General features: G+C 34.5%; 1 pseudogene; it reads left to right on the top strand.

Moving 5' to 3' along the window:
* Positions 1–2,755: 2,755 nt before the first annotated feature.
* On the top strand, positions 2,756–10,028 carry LOC130720403 (protein CHROMATIN REMODELING 35-like; annotated as a pseudogene).
* The last annotated feature ends 3,319 nt before the right edge of the window (positions 10,029–13,347 follow it).

Raw genomic sequence — 13,347 nt, 5'->3', positions numbered from 1 at the left:
AGGTTAAAAATTAGCTATTGGAGAAGTCTCACATCGCTTAGTGTGGTGAAGCAAGGGGGAGACCAAGGCTATATATTGGACCTAGGTTCTTTGTTTTTTTATGTACCAGTCAGTAGCACTTTAAGCTTATATCTGACTTAGTTTAAACATTTGCTTTGTGAGAGTGTGGTTGTATTGGGTATTGGGGTGAGAGTGAGAGAAGTCTATGTGTTGTAACAATTTTCACATAGTGATAATTCTCTGGTTGCCGGTTTAGGCAACGGTCGTGGTTTTTTCTCCGGTTTTGGAGTTTCCACGTATTTTTCTTGTGTTGTGATTGTGTTTTATTTTTTCTTCAGTTGTGTTGTTTCCCAATAGTGGTAACGCTCTGTGATTGCAGAATTATTTGATCTTCCACACCAGAAAAGAAGTGTGATATTGTGAAGGTGCTGAAGAAGAAGAAGTTTTCAGCTGCGATGTCTTATTCAAGCGCTATGAAGGCTTTCATGATATCTCTAGATATGTCTTAATCTCGTGTAATATCGCGAGATTACCACGAGATTACGAGATTAGCTTGTTTTGTTAAAATGTCAAAAAAATGTTTTGCCTAAGGCTATTTCAGTCACTTAACCCACAAATTTTAGGGTTTTCACTCATCTATGTCGTTCTTGCCACTCAACTATGTCGTTCTTTCTACTTCTTCTCTCATCTCTGCGTGCGCAGCCTTCACTCATCCTTTCGCTCTTCCACCAGCGCAACTTCCTCCTCTTCCGACGCGGCTTCCTCCTCCTTTTGATAAAATCCAATATGATGATGAATGGATAACTAAAGAGGTAGATGTAGAGGAGAATGATATTGATAGTCATGATGATATTGTGGATATCATTGAATTAGTTCAAGACAACATTGAGAATTTGGTTCTTGATCCTAATGTTGGAGGGTCTAAGTCTATCTCATCTGAGGAAGAACTTGATGGTGATGCGATGGAGATGATGATTCTAGTTGTTCTAAATTCGACGGTGTTTTTAAATTTGGACGACTAGTGACTTATTTGTTCTTGTTTTAAGTTTATCTTAACTTGTATTGATGTTTTGTTAACCTGTTATGACTTATGTACCTTAGGTTTGGGGTCTTTGGTAATTTTATGCATGATTTTAATTGTCATTGTTGGATAATTTTAAGTACTATTAGTGTGACTTAATCATTATTTTTTTGAGAGAAAAAATAGATTATTCATTAATAATAAAAAGAGGGTACAAACCAATGGAAAGGAAAAAAACAAACCCACAAAGCCACCCAAAGAACAAAAACACCCAAGGGAAAAGCGCAAAAAAGTATTATTTTTGCACGAGGTAATCTCTTACGAGATTAACGTTACGAGATTAGGTAATCTCTAGAGATTGACAACCATGATTTCACTTAAGTTTACCTTAGTCCCATATCCATATATGAAAATATATAATTTTAATAAATTTAAATAAAAACTCGATATAAATATTATGCATGAGTTTTGATTATTTGACAATTTATTTTCTGTTTCATTTTATTTCCATGTATTTAATTTTATTTATATCTTTATTCTTTTTCTATTACATCATCTATATATTAAACCTCTCATTAATTATCGATTTATTCAATTATGCATATATCAATAATGTGCATAATTAAAGACGCACAAAAAATAATGTACTGAGCCAACATTTTTAAATTTAACGTAACCCGTGTAAAACTTGGATATTCCCACTTGAATTCTTGAACATTACGCATCAATAGTGACATAGTGACATATATAATCTATTCTATTAAATGATTTATCAACAACCAAAATATAAAATCATATATCAAGTTGACATATGAGTCCTTACGAACATCTATAGTAACATATTGATCAAATTGACTGTACCCGACCATTACTTTCCTTTTTTGTTTATCGGCCACAATTATATACTTAGGCTATGTTTAACACGTTTAGCTGAAAAGCTAGCTGATAGTTGAAAAGCTAGCTCATAGCTGAAAGTTGATAAGCTAGCTGAAAACTGATATCTGAAAGCTGAAAAGCTACGTAATTGTAACAAAAGTGTTTGGTAAAACTAGCTGTTGAACAAGCTGAAATTGTAAAATGACATAAAAGGAAATACTTGTATAATTATTTTTATATTTAACATTACTTTATTTTCACATTAATACCTATATGATATTAATATTAAAATTATTATAACTTTAAATATTTTAATTTGACTCAATTTATTTATCATCTTAAAAATAAGTTTTTCGAAGGAACAATAAAAATCATCTTAAAAATATAATATTAATTTTTACTTATTTTAATTTAACATTAATACCTATATGGTGAAATTTTAATAAAATAATAAGGATAAAAATGACAATAAATTCAATAAGCTATAAGCTACCTCAGGTGAGGTAGCTTATATCTTGAAGCTTTAAACTACTGAAATAAGCTCCTTCACCAAACATTTTTATAGAGCTTTTAAACTAGTCAAATAAACTTTAAGCTAGTCAAATAAACTATAAGCTAGCTGAAATGACATGCCAAACATAGCCTTAGTGAAAACCGCCACTCAATAATTAAAGGACGATTAATGTAGTAATTTCAGCTAATGAAAGGAAGGAAGATAATTCTTTTTTCCTATGTAACGAAAAAAAGTGTAAAAACAACTAAATAGAATAGTCGTGAAACTGTCTTCGATCTCTGACCGTCCATCATAGACTCATTTTGTCACATTCACAAACTATGAATCAGAACCCATTGTTCCACCATATACTCGCTGCGCGCGACACATAGAATCATTCCTCCACCCCCTCACGAACCCAACACATAGCTCGCACAGAGTCTCACCGGCACGGCGGCGCGGCACCGCAGAGAAAGAGAGGCGGAGGTGGAGCCGCGGAGGGAGGACCTTCTCATTCCCAAGGTGACTAGGTAATTGATAATTGATTTTGGGATTGATCAAATTAGGGCTTCAAATTGCTAATTGTACCATACATGTTTCTATTGATTATTGAATGTATTCTGAATTTGATGAATTTATTCCTCTTTGCTGTATCATTCATTTGAGGCATTTGATTGGAATGATGTGAACTTAGTGGCTATTTGGTTTAGTATATTTTGATTTGGCATTATTAAGCTTTGATCACTCTTCTGTGTTTAGAGATTAGACCGTTCAACCCCCGTCCTCGTCCTCACCTTTGTAGCAAGTAAGTAGATTCATGAGCTGTTATTGCCCATGAATCCGCTAAACAACTTATATTTCAAGGGAAACCCCATGAATCAAGCAGACCTGATGTCTAAAACATGATTTTTGGGAAGCAAATGATCTCAAGGTTGTATAAACTCAGGCTTGCTCGGTATGAGTTTAGGTAGTCAAATAGATTTCCTTGAAGATTGGTTTGCATGTGCTAGCTAAATGTAGATTCAGTGAAAATAGACAGCCAAAATCAGGGCATTGACACTTTGTTTAGTACATTGAGGGGATAGTGCTGCAGCTGGTGATGCTTCTTTGAACCTTCAACTAGCCAAAGATTAAGGAATTCTGTTGGGTATTAATTACAAGTGGATCCTAGCATGCTGTGAATATTGAAGCAGATCTGGTAGTCTTGCTCTCTAATGTGTTGTGAGGAAATCCTCATCTTTTGATTTAGAAGTGCGGTTTGCATTTCTTCAAGTCTACAGCACGTTTGATGATGTGCCTTGTCTCACACTAAAAGAAAAAGCAATAAGATAACTCATGTCTTAGCTATTCTAGGCTTCTAGCAAAGTAATATAGTTAGTGTGTGTCTTGTGGAAGTCTATCCATTAATTTGTCTTCTTGCTTTACTGCTGGATGGCGGATATTCTAGTACCAGTTACTAGTTTGGTGAATTCCCACTTTTAATATTTTAAAAAAAGTCGGACAATTGAGATTAGTTTTTTGGTGAAGGTTCAAAGTTAGTTACTAGGTTAATGTCATCAAAGTTAATTTCTCTTATTGAAACTTGCATTTATTTTATGAACAGGTAGTTTATGTGGCTCTTGTCGGATCATTTCCATTTAACTCCTTCCTTTCAAGGGTACTTTCTTGCGTAGTTCACGTGTGGATTTGCGGTTCTAAAGTTTGCCCAGGCTTCACAAAAATCCTGGCTCCGCCACTGCCCTTCCACACTCATCAAAATTCTGCATTTTTCTCTTCTTCATTTTCAGGTAACTAACTCTCTTCCTTCCTTTCATCTCAATTTCAACAACAAAATTCGATCTTTTTCTTTAATTTTTTCTTCGTTTTTTCAGTTTTCGCATAGTCATCAATGGAGGCCTCAATTGATGTGTTACCACCTAAACGCCCCGCCCCAAGTGGTATTCTTCATTCCCTTCTCAAAAGTTTTAATCTTTTTCTTTTTTTCGTTTTATTTTTGGTTAATTATTTTCCTTAATGCTGATAATCAGGTACATGCCACTATGCTACTGTATTTTGTGTTTTGTTTTCAGCTGCATTTTCCTTTCCTTCCTCTTTAATCAATTGTTTACTGTGCTAAAGTTGTGTCCTTTTGACTTATTTAATTCTGTTTTCTGGTCAAACAATGCTTTGATGATATAATGTAACTTTGTGGCATTTGTATCTGTAATTTGTTTTCAAGTTGCAACCTTTTTTGTTACTGAGTGTGCTTGAAGGGCGGACTGAGAGTGCCCGAGAACCCGTGTTGCTCTAGCCATGGTTTGGTTGTTTACTGATTGGGGGGTGGTGGTGGGGTGCCTGCAGAGACAATCTGAACAAGATCAGTCTCAGAGTAGAATTGGGGGTGTAGGTGTGGGCTGAGAAGTGATCATACTTGGAGTAATGTCCTTAGAGTGTTTGAATTAGAGGTGTAGGGTTTGAGAATCAAATGGTTTGGAATGATGTGTTGGGTGCTGAATTGAATGGTGAATCCGAACGTTTTATTTTTAATAAGGTTATTTTGTTTTGTGAGCTGCCGAATGAAGTTGAAACTGTGTTAGTCTATGTAGGAGATCACATTTAAGTCCAACTGAATTATACAAGTCTAAAGAATATTTGCTTTTGCTGGTCTACTTGTTTTTCGCTTCCTCAGGATGCATGCATTTAGGTGGTTATATTGATTATGGAGTTGCTTAATATTCAGTATAGAACACTTGCAAGGGATATCTGTAGTTTCTGAATATAGTTTCTGTCATCTCTCCCTTTAATAAATTTATCTATTTATTCATGTCTTTCAAATTGTTTAATTTCCAGTTTATTTGCAGCAAAAAATACATTTATGGATGTTAGTAACTTAGTATCATATAGATGTTGACAATCTTCATTTTCTGAAACCAGGAATTTCTCCTCAGGGACATAAAAGACTGAAACTATCTAGTGATAGTCTGCCATACTCAGCACATGGTAAAGCTGTACAAGAGACACCTACAAATGTTGAAGACTTCAGCAATCCATTTGCAATCTCTAATTTTTTAAATCGTTTAGAAAGTGGAAAATTTGGAAGTGTCACAAAGGACATAGAGGCCCTTATAACCCGAAAAATGCAAGTACTGGGCCCTTTCTTTGCAAAATTTCCTAAACTTGTTACTCAATCATTAAAAGTGGTTGTGAACCACAATGAAGAAAGTAATAAGTTGGAAAATAAAAAAGGTACCATCATGTCACATGATAAAGTAATAGATTTGGAAGAGGAGCGCACTAAAAAGGATGCTTCTGCAGCACAGCCTGTTGTGATTATTGATTCGGATGAGGAAGATGATAGAGATAAAAATTCCTCTTCTCTTCCATTTAATGAAGTAATGTTTCCGAACTCACTCCAATCTCCTGCATTGAGGATGATGGTAAGTTCCCCTGATTTTGTGATTCTTGAAATATGTGAGCTCTGTGAGCTTTTATTTGGATTAGTGGCATGTTTTCTCCTAGGATGATTTGAAGGAACTTTAGTAAATCATTTTAACACATGTGGTAGAAGATTATAAATATATCATTGGCTCTTTCTTGATTTATTATTTGTCCCTTAGTTGTTATTTTAAAAATATATTGCCCTTTTATTTTCATAAGTATAAAGCAGAATCTTCTGGCTTTATAGGGTTAATTATGTAATTTATATATCCATTGTCCATATATGACTCATTCTATCTGTTTTAACTCTTTGAATTATTATGTGTGCCATTATATATAACTTACCAACATACATCTTTGGCTTTATTCTGTAAAAATAGAGGTATTATTGCAGGGCCTAAATGTTGCTTTTAGCTGTTGCAGAAGGTTTCTCCATTGAACCATGTACATGTTTTAAGCTCTTTACCCAACATTTTTAAGAATTACAGAGATCTGATCACCATTCTACAGAATTCTGAAAGTTATCTGATTTTATTTAACCACATTAAAGTTTCTTCTTTGTGTAAAAGGCTCATATGACTGAAATGCAGCATTAGAAAAAATTACTGTGTTGAAGAGTCAAGTGAAATTTTGAAGCATTCTAAATCCCTTGCTATCTCAACACTGCATAGTTCTCTTAAAAATAAGTGCTTAATTTCTAGTGCCATGGCGTAAATTCTATGTTAGATCTTTATAAGTTTCACCGAAGTCTGACATTTTGCCTAAGTGTCCCTCCCAATTTTGTAATTGTTGGCTGTCTTGCTAAACTTAAATGTTTCTATACCATATAAAGTTTCCTGTACCTTTGGTGATAAGTTTGGTAGTCATGCAAATGATGATACAAAAAGTAAAAATCATGGACATATTTGGATTTATATTTTTCTAAATGGTTTGCTATTTCTGTCTTCCTTTTTAATTCTTTACTCGTAATATGCACACCCTTAATGTTGAAACATGAATAGTGGGTATTAGTTTATATGGAGTTTTCAATTTCTTTGTCAGAGTGTATTGTGTTAATATTCTTCATATAGAGTATCAGATGTGTGTTTTGGTAGATTCCTTTGTAACATTCTGTATATTTGGATTGAAATTTGTTGCTATATTTCATGAGAAGATGCTGCTACATCTTTCATGTTTCCTTTTTATTTTTTAATGCAAGTTGGTTCACTGACATGGTTTATTATTCGCTGTACAAAAATTCTTTATAGGGGTATCGTGCTCCCATTGGTTACCATGGAGAAAGTGAAGATCTCAAATGTGAGCCAACTCGGGCTGCTAAAGATAAAACTCAGAGAGATAAAGGTGTTTATGTTGGTGTACAGGAGGAAAATGAGGTTGATACTGAAGATGATGGGCTTGATGATATTTGGAGGGAAATGTCAATGGCCGTAGAATGTTCGAAGGTATGTTTACTTTAACTTGTTTTCACATTTCAGTAAGAATAGCTGTCTTTGTCAATTCGCTATATCTTCTACTCATCGGTTCCTTCTTTCATGTCATTTCATTGGTACTTGTACTAGGATGCTTCTGTGAATCCTCCACCTGAGGAAGAAGTTGAAAAAGAAGACGACTGTGATCATTCTTTTGTTTTAAAAGATGATCTTGGTTATGTTTGTCGTGTTTGTGGCGTCATTGACCGAGGAATTGAAACCATATTTGAGTTCCAGTACAAGGTTAGACTCTTGTCTCAATGTTAATGATTTTTATGTTATAAATCTTGGTCATAAAATAGTTAGTGTGAAATTGAGTTTTTTAAGTATGCGGCTTGAAATTAGATTTGTAGATTGAATGTTTGACTCAGGACATAACAATGCTTAAATTAAAACAGTTAGAAATGTGTTCCAAAAGCTCTTCTGATAGGTTATGGTTTCCTCTACCTCTTTTGTGGGAAAATAGGTGATTTGTTTGATTCAACTTCATAAAGCACTCAAGAACTTCTTTACTAAACCATAATAATATAATAGCAGGTAGGACATTTTTATTATTTGGGCTCAATTTCTTTGTAAAACACTGCCTAGTTCATAATTCTGTATGTTCTGGACTAAAACATGAGATGACTTATAGCTGGGGACAGCGAGTGATCAAAAATGATTTTTTATTCTTATTTTCTTATTGAAGGTTAAAAGGAGCACAAGAACTTACATGGCTGATTCATGGAATGCCAAAGCAAAAGTTGATGTATATGGAATTAATATTGCTGAAGATGACATCATGTTTACTGAAATTTCAGCACATCCTAGGCATATGAAACAAATGAAGTCTCATCAAATTGAAGGGTTCAATTTTCTCGTTAGAAACCTTGTAGGTGACAATCCTGGGGGCTGCATCTTGGCCCATGCTCCAGGATCTGGGAAGACATTCATGATAATCAGTTTCATGCAAAGTTTTCTAGGAAAGTACCCAAATGCTAGACCTCTGGTGGTGCTTCCCAAGGGAATACTATCTACTTGAAAAAAGGAGTTTCAGACATGGCAAGTGGAGGACATACCACTTTACGATTTTTATACTGTGAAGGCAGACAGTAGATCACAGCAGTTGGAAGTTTTGAAACAATGGGTGGAATGCAAGAGCATCCTTTTCTTGGGGTACAAGCAGTTCTCTTCAATTGTCTGTGATAATAGTACTAACAGCATATCAATATCTTGCCAAGATATATTGCTTAAGGTACCTTCAATTCTCATTTTAGATGAAGGACATAATCCACGGAATGAGAATACCGATATGGTGCAGTCCCTTGCAAAGGTAAAAACACCTAGAAAAGTTGTACTGTCAGGTACCTTGTATCAAAACCATGTGAAGGAGGTATTTAATATTTTGAATCTGGTTCGGCCAAAGTTTCTAAAGATGGAAACATCTAGGCCTATTGTCAAGCGCATTCACAGTAGAGTACATATATCAGGCAAGAAATCTTTCTATGATTTGGTGGAGGACACTTTGCAGAAGGACCCAGATTTTAAAAGGAAAATAGCTGTTATTCAAGATTTGCGTGAGATGACGAGTAAGGTACTTCACTATTACAAAGGAGATTTTCTTGATGAGCTTCCTGGTCTGGTTGATTTTACTGTGTTGCTTAAGCTGACCCCAAAACAGAAGCATGAAACTGGGAAATTAAAGAATATATCTAGAAAGTTCAAGGTATCTTCTATGGGCAGTGCGCTGTATCTTCACCCTAGATTGATACCTGTTGCGGATAAATGTGGTGAAAACTCTGTATCTGACCAAATGGTGGGTGATTTAATAGAGAAGTTGGATGTGAAAGATGGAGTGAAGTCGAAATTCTTCATGAACATTCTAAATTTGTGTGAATCATCCAACGAGAAGCTTCTGGTGTTCAGCCAATATCTCTTACCTTTGAAATATTTAGAGAGGTTAGTTATGAAATGGAAAGGTTGGAGTTTTGGGAAAGAAATCTTCGGAATCTCAGGGGAATCTAGCTCTGAGCAAAGGGAGTGGTCCATGAACAAATTCAACAATTCACCGGATGCTAAAATCTTCTTTGGCTCAATCAAGGCTTGTGGAGAGGGCATATCATTGGTTGGGGCATCCCGAGTACTCATTTTGGATGTTCATCTGAACCCATCAGTTACTCGTCAAGCTATTGGTCGTGCATTCCGACCAGGACAGACAAAGAAGGTCTTTGTGTATCGATTGATAGCTGCTGATTCTCCAGAAGAGGATGATCACATTACTTGTTTCAAGAAGGAATTGATTTCAAAGATGTGGTTTGAATGGAATGAGTACTGTGGTGATAGGGCCTTCCAAGTTGAGACCGTTAGTGTCAATGAATGTGGTGATGAGTTCCTTGAGACTCCAATGTTAGGAGAAGATGTAAAAGCTTTGTATAAAAGGTTTGAGACCACTCTTCGTTCCTTTTTGCACATCTTATAACAATCATGCTGTTCTTCTTCACTAATACTGGTTTTATTTGTATGTCAGGTAAACTGTTGGCATTCAGATTCAGTGGACTTGGATAGCAAATGTTGACTGCATTTATGGTACACATTTTTACCACTGTATTTGTTGATACTGAACAATGTAGACTGTAGAGAGTGGCCTAATTGACTTAGTTGTCTTTGCTCTTTGTACACATGTGATCCATCTTCCTCACTCTTGTGTGAGTGGAGAGATGTACAGGGTATTAAACTTTCTTGACTTGTTATAATTGCAGCAATACTTGTAGTCTTTTATTTCTGTTGCATCAGCTTATCTGGTTGAGATGCTAATACTAATATTGCTTTGCTTCAGGAGATATAAGTAGTCAAAATAATTAACTCAGTTTAAATTGGGATTACTGTACTGTGTTGATGCTCATACAATATGTGATTCCATCTTGTTGGCCTAATGAAAAAATAAAACCTGCTAGCAGGATGCATTTACTTGCTGCATACAATGTGATAAGTCTTTTAGGTGTCTTATTTGGGTCCCACAGCAGCCCAAAAGTCCTTGGGCTAATGAATCTCTTCTGTGGGGCCATGGAATCCACCTTAGGTGTATATGGCATCAAACTTGATTATATACTTCAGCCCATAGTGCACTACCCAACTAAAGGTTGCATTTGCTGCATATGATATGACTGATATTTCTACATCAATTTGTTCAATAGAAATAGAAATGCCTAAATAATCAACATAAATAAACCAGGATGATGTTATGTTAAACAAAAGATGTAAAACTTCACCTTATGTAGTTCTCTTCTTCCTATTCTATTTAGATTTCATATTTATGTGATGTCTGAGGACACATGATTCAGTTAAATGCTCTGCTTCATCCTGGAATCTTTGTTCTGCTCATAATTAGTGAGCTTATTGACATAATTTGGTTGGCTAGAAGAAGAGACTGATGCATCTCTGGTGGAGTGATTAATCATTGTGTGTGTATATATTTATCTGCATTTAAGAGTTTTTAGGATTTTCGGTTTCTTCTCTTTGAATATGAAATCCTCTGATTGGTAAGAACTTTGAAGATTGTTGTTTTATTCCACTCTTTAATAGCTTTTGTTGTGCCCTTTGTTCCTCATTATCTGTTACTGTTGAGGAATTCTGGTGTTGTTTATAGGAGCATCCTGTGACTGAAGTAGCTACTCTGATTTTATTTTAGGCCCACTGTCCAACAATTGTTTTGTAATTTCATTGATAGTTTTCCAAGATACTATGATTTGATGTTTTTACCATTCAGTTGAATTGACTTGTTTCATGGTTAGAGTTCGGAATCTTCAAATTGATAGAACTTTGTAGTGATTGCAATTATGGAGAAAATCTAAAGAAGATGAAATTCCTATGGCGATTGGCGGAAACTATGTCGATCAATTTCTTATAACTTGTGGGATGAAATCTTTTTTACAGTATGTATTATGCAATTATATGGTTGTGAGGAACATAAATGCAGAAGTCATTGTGTTCACTAAGAGGGAAACAGAACCCTATAACTTTATCCTTTCGTGGTCTGAGCCGTCACAACACTAACCCTCGCCTCACCCTTGTTCGGGTTCTTTCTAACTCATCTCTCAGTATCTAGGTTTTCCTTTTTCTTAGATTTTGAATCTCTAATTCCAATGTGTATGGCTGAGCTATTGTTTAGTCTTTCCCCACTTTCTCTAATTCCAATGTGTATAGCTGAGCAATGGATTAGTCTTTCACTCTTTCCCCACTCCTTGGGACTTCGATTTTGTTCCTCGCACATTTTAGTTTTTGCAGTTGATGGTGCATGCCTTTAAACGCTGTGATTCTTTAGTCTGTTTACCAATTTTAGCTCTACTTGCATATTTTATGTTGGAGTAATTATTTCTTTCCTATCACAGTCATATCTCCCATTTAGCCATTCTGAGCTGTTGGATGAAATCATGTTTTGAATTTCGATTCAGAGAATTAATCTGACACTTCTTATGTTTATATTATATGATAAAACTCGGGAAAAAAATTGATTTCATCACCTCACTCCATGGGCTACACCTTTGAATCTCAATAATTTCGTCTAAAAATTAAAGGTTTACAACAGTTCTAAAAAAAATTCATAATGTTCCTGAGAAAGTTTATTTAAAGCTTCCCTTCATCAAACCATGAAACTCAAAATTTCAATTTGTTTTTGATTTCGCAACTCAATTCATGGACTAACACCTTTAAAGCTCACGAATTTTGATAAAAATTAAAAAATTTCATCAACACTTTTAGCTAGAAAAAATTTGGTTAAAGCTCTTCTTCATCTTACGATGAAACTCGAAAAAAAATAAATTTTTTGAATTTCATCACTCATTCTATTGATTAATCTCCAAGAATTGTGTTAATTTACATTTATGTTTGTTTCGGTCACTAACTGAAATAGTTAGTAAACCTAACTGTGGTTACCATTATCCAAACCAACTCTCTGATTTTATTACATGTGGTTGCCTAACCCAAGTGTTAACATGAAAATTAGTATATAGTGGACTTTGATGCACTCAAATTAATATTTAAAGAGTTATAAAGTTATGTTAATTAAACACAATAAATTACAATTAATATGAGCAAGATCGATGAACAAAATTATAAGAGAAAAGGTTTAGATGAAGTATGGGTTGAAGCACACAAAGACATTATTCTTAGAGAGAAAATGCCCACCGCGCTGGTTGAATTGGACTTTGATGCACTCTTTCCCAAGATATGACAACCCGTCAGAATCAATCGTGTGCAGCGTTTATTATTAGTATCAATTGTTAGAAGTTTTGCTGCAGTTCCTCCTTAAGGAGAAGAGAAACATCTCTTAAAAGAACTTGTTGAACGTGTATTTTCTAGAGTGAAAAACATGCCATCAGAAAAAGTGCAAAAACAGTTAATCAAATTGTTGTTATATATCTTGACATGAGAATCCACAATATTAGTGGGCTAAGATTAAGAAATAAGAAACAACTCCCTAATGATTTTTCAACGAATAAACAAATAAAGAAATGTATTATCAATAGTTGTTAAAAACACATAAGAAAATAAATAGTTGTTAAAATAAAATTATCAATTATATTTAAATCAGAACTTTAAATTAAAATAAATAAATGTAATTTTTCCAACAAAAAGAACTAGCATGCTTGAGTCAGATCCATGAAGTTAACTAACCCTTTGATTCTATGACATGAGGTAATATGAATAAAAGTTGAGATTAATTCTTATGCACAGTCTGTAAGTGTAAATGAGTTTTACACAATCATTCAATCACATCCCTACATTTTAGTAACTCCTAAATAATTTTAAATTTAATAATAAATAGAAAATGTAAGGTTGTGATTGAATGACTGTGTAAAAAAATTTACACTGTCAGTGCATAGAAATTAATCTCATAAAAATTTATACGATGTCAAATGTGTGTTTTGGGCTATGTTCGGTTTTCTGTTTGCCACATCAAACAGACGTTCAATGTGCATCTAACGGTGCATCCTCTTGTTTGGCTTTGAATTAACTTCAGTTGGCTCAACATTATTAAGCTCTAAATGCCAGTTGGAATGAACCCATCCACTCCCCTATGACCGAGTCTTCGT

The sequence above is a fragment of the Lotus japonicus genome, chromosome 5 (assembly GCF_012489685.1).
Source record: "Lotus japonicus ecotype B-129 chromosome 5, LjGifu_v1.2".
Classification (NCBI taxonomy): Eukaryota; Viridiplantae; Streptophyta; class Magnoliopsida; order Fabales; family Fabaceae; genus Lotus; species Lotus japonicus.
Note: the sequence above shows the minus strand (reverse complement) of the source record. Positions and strands in the feature narration are given on the sequence as shown.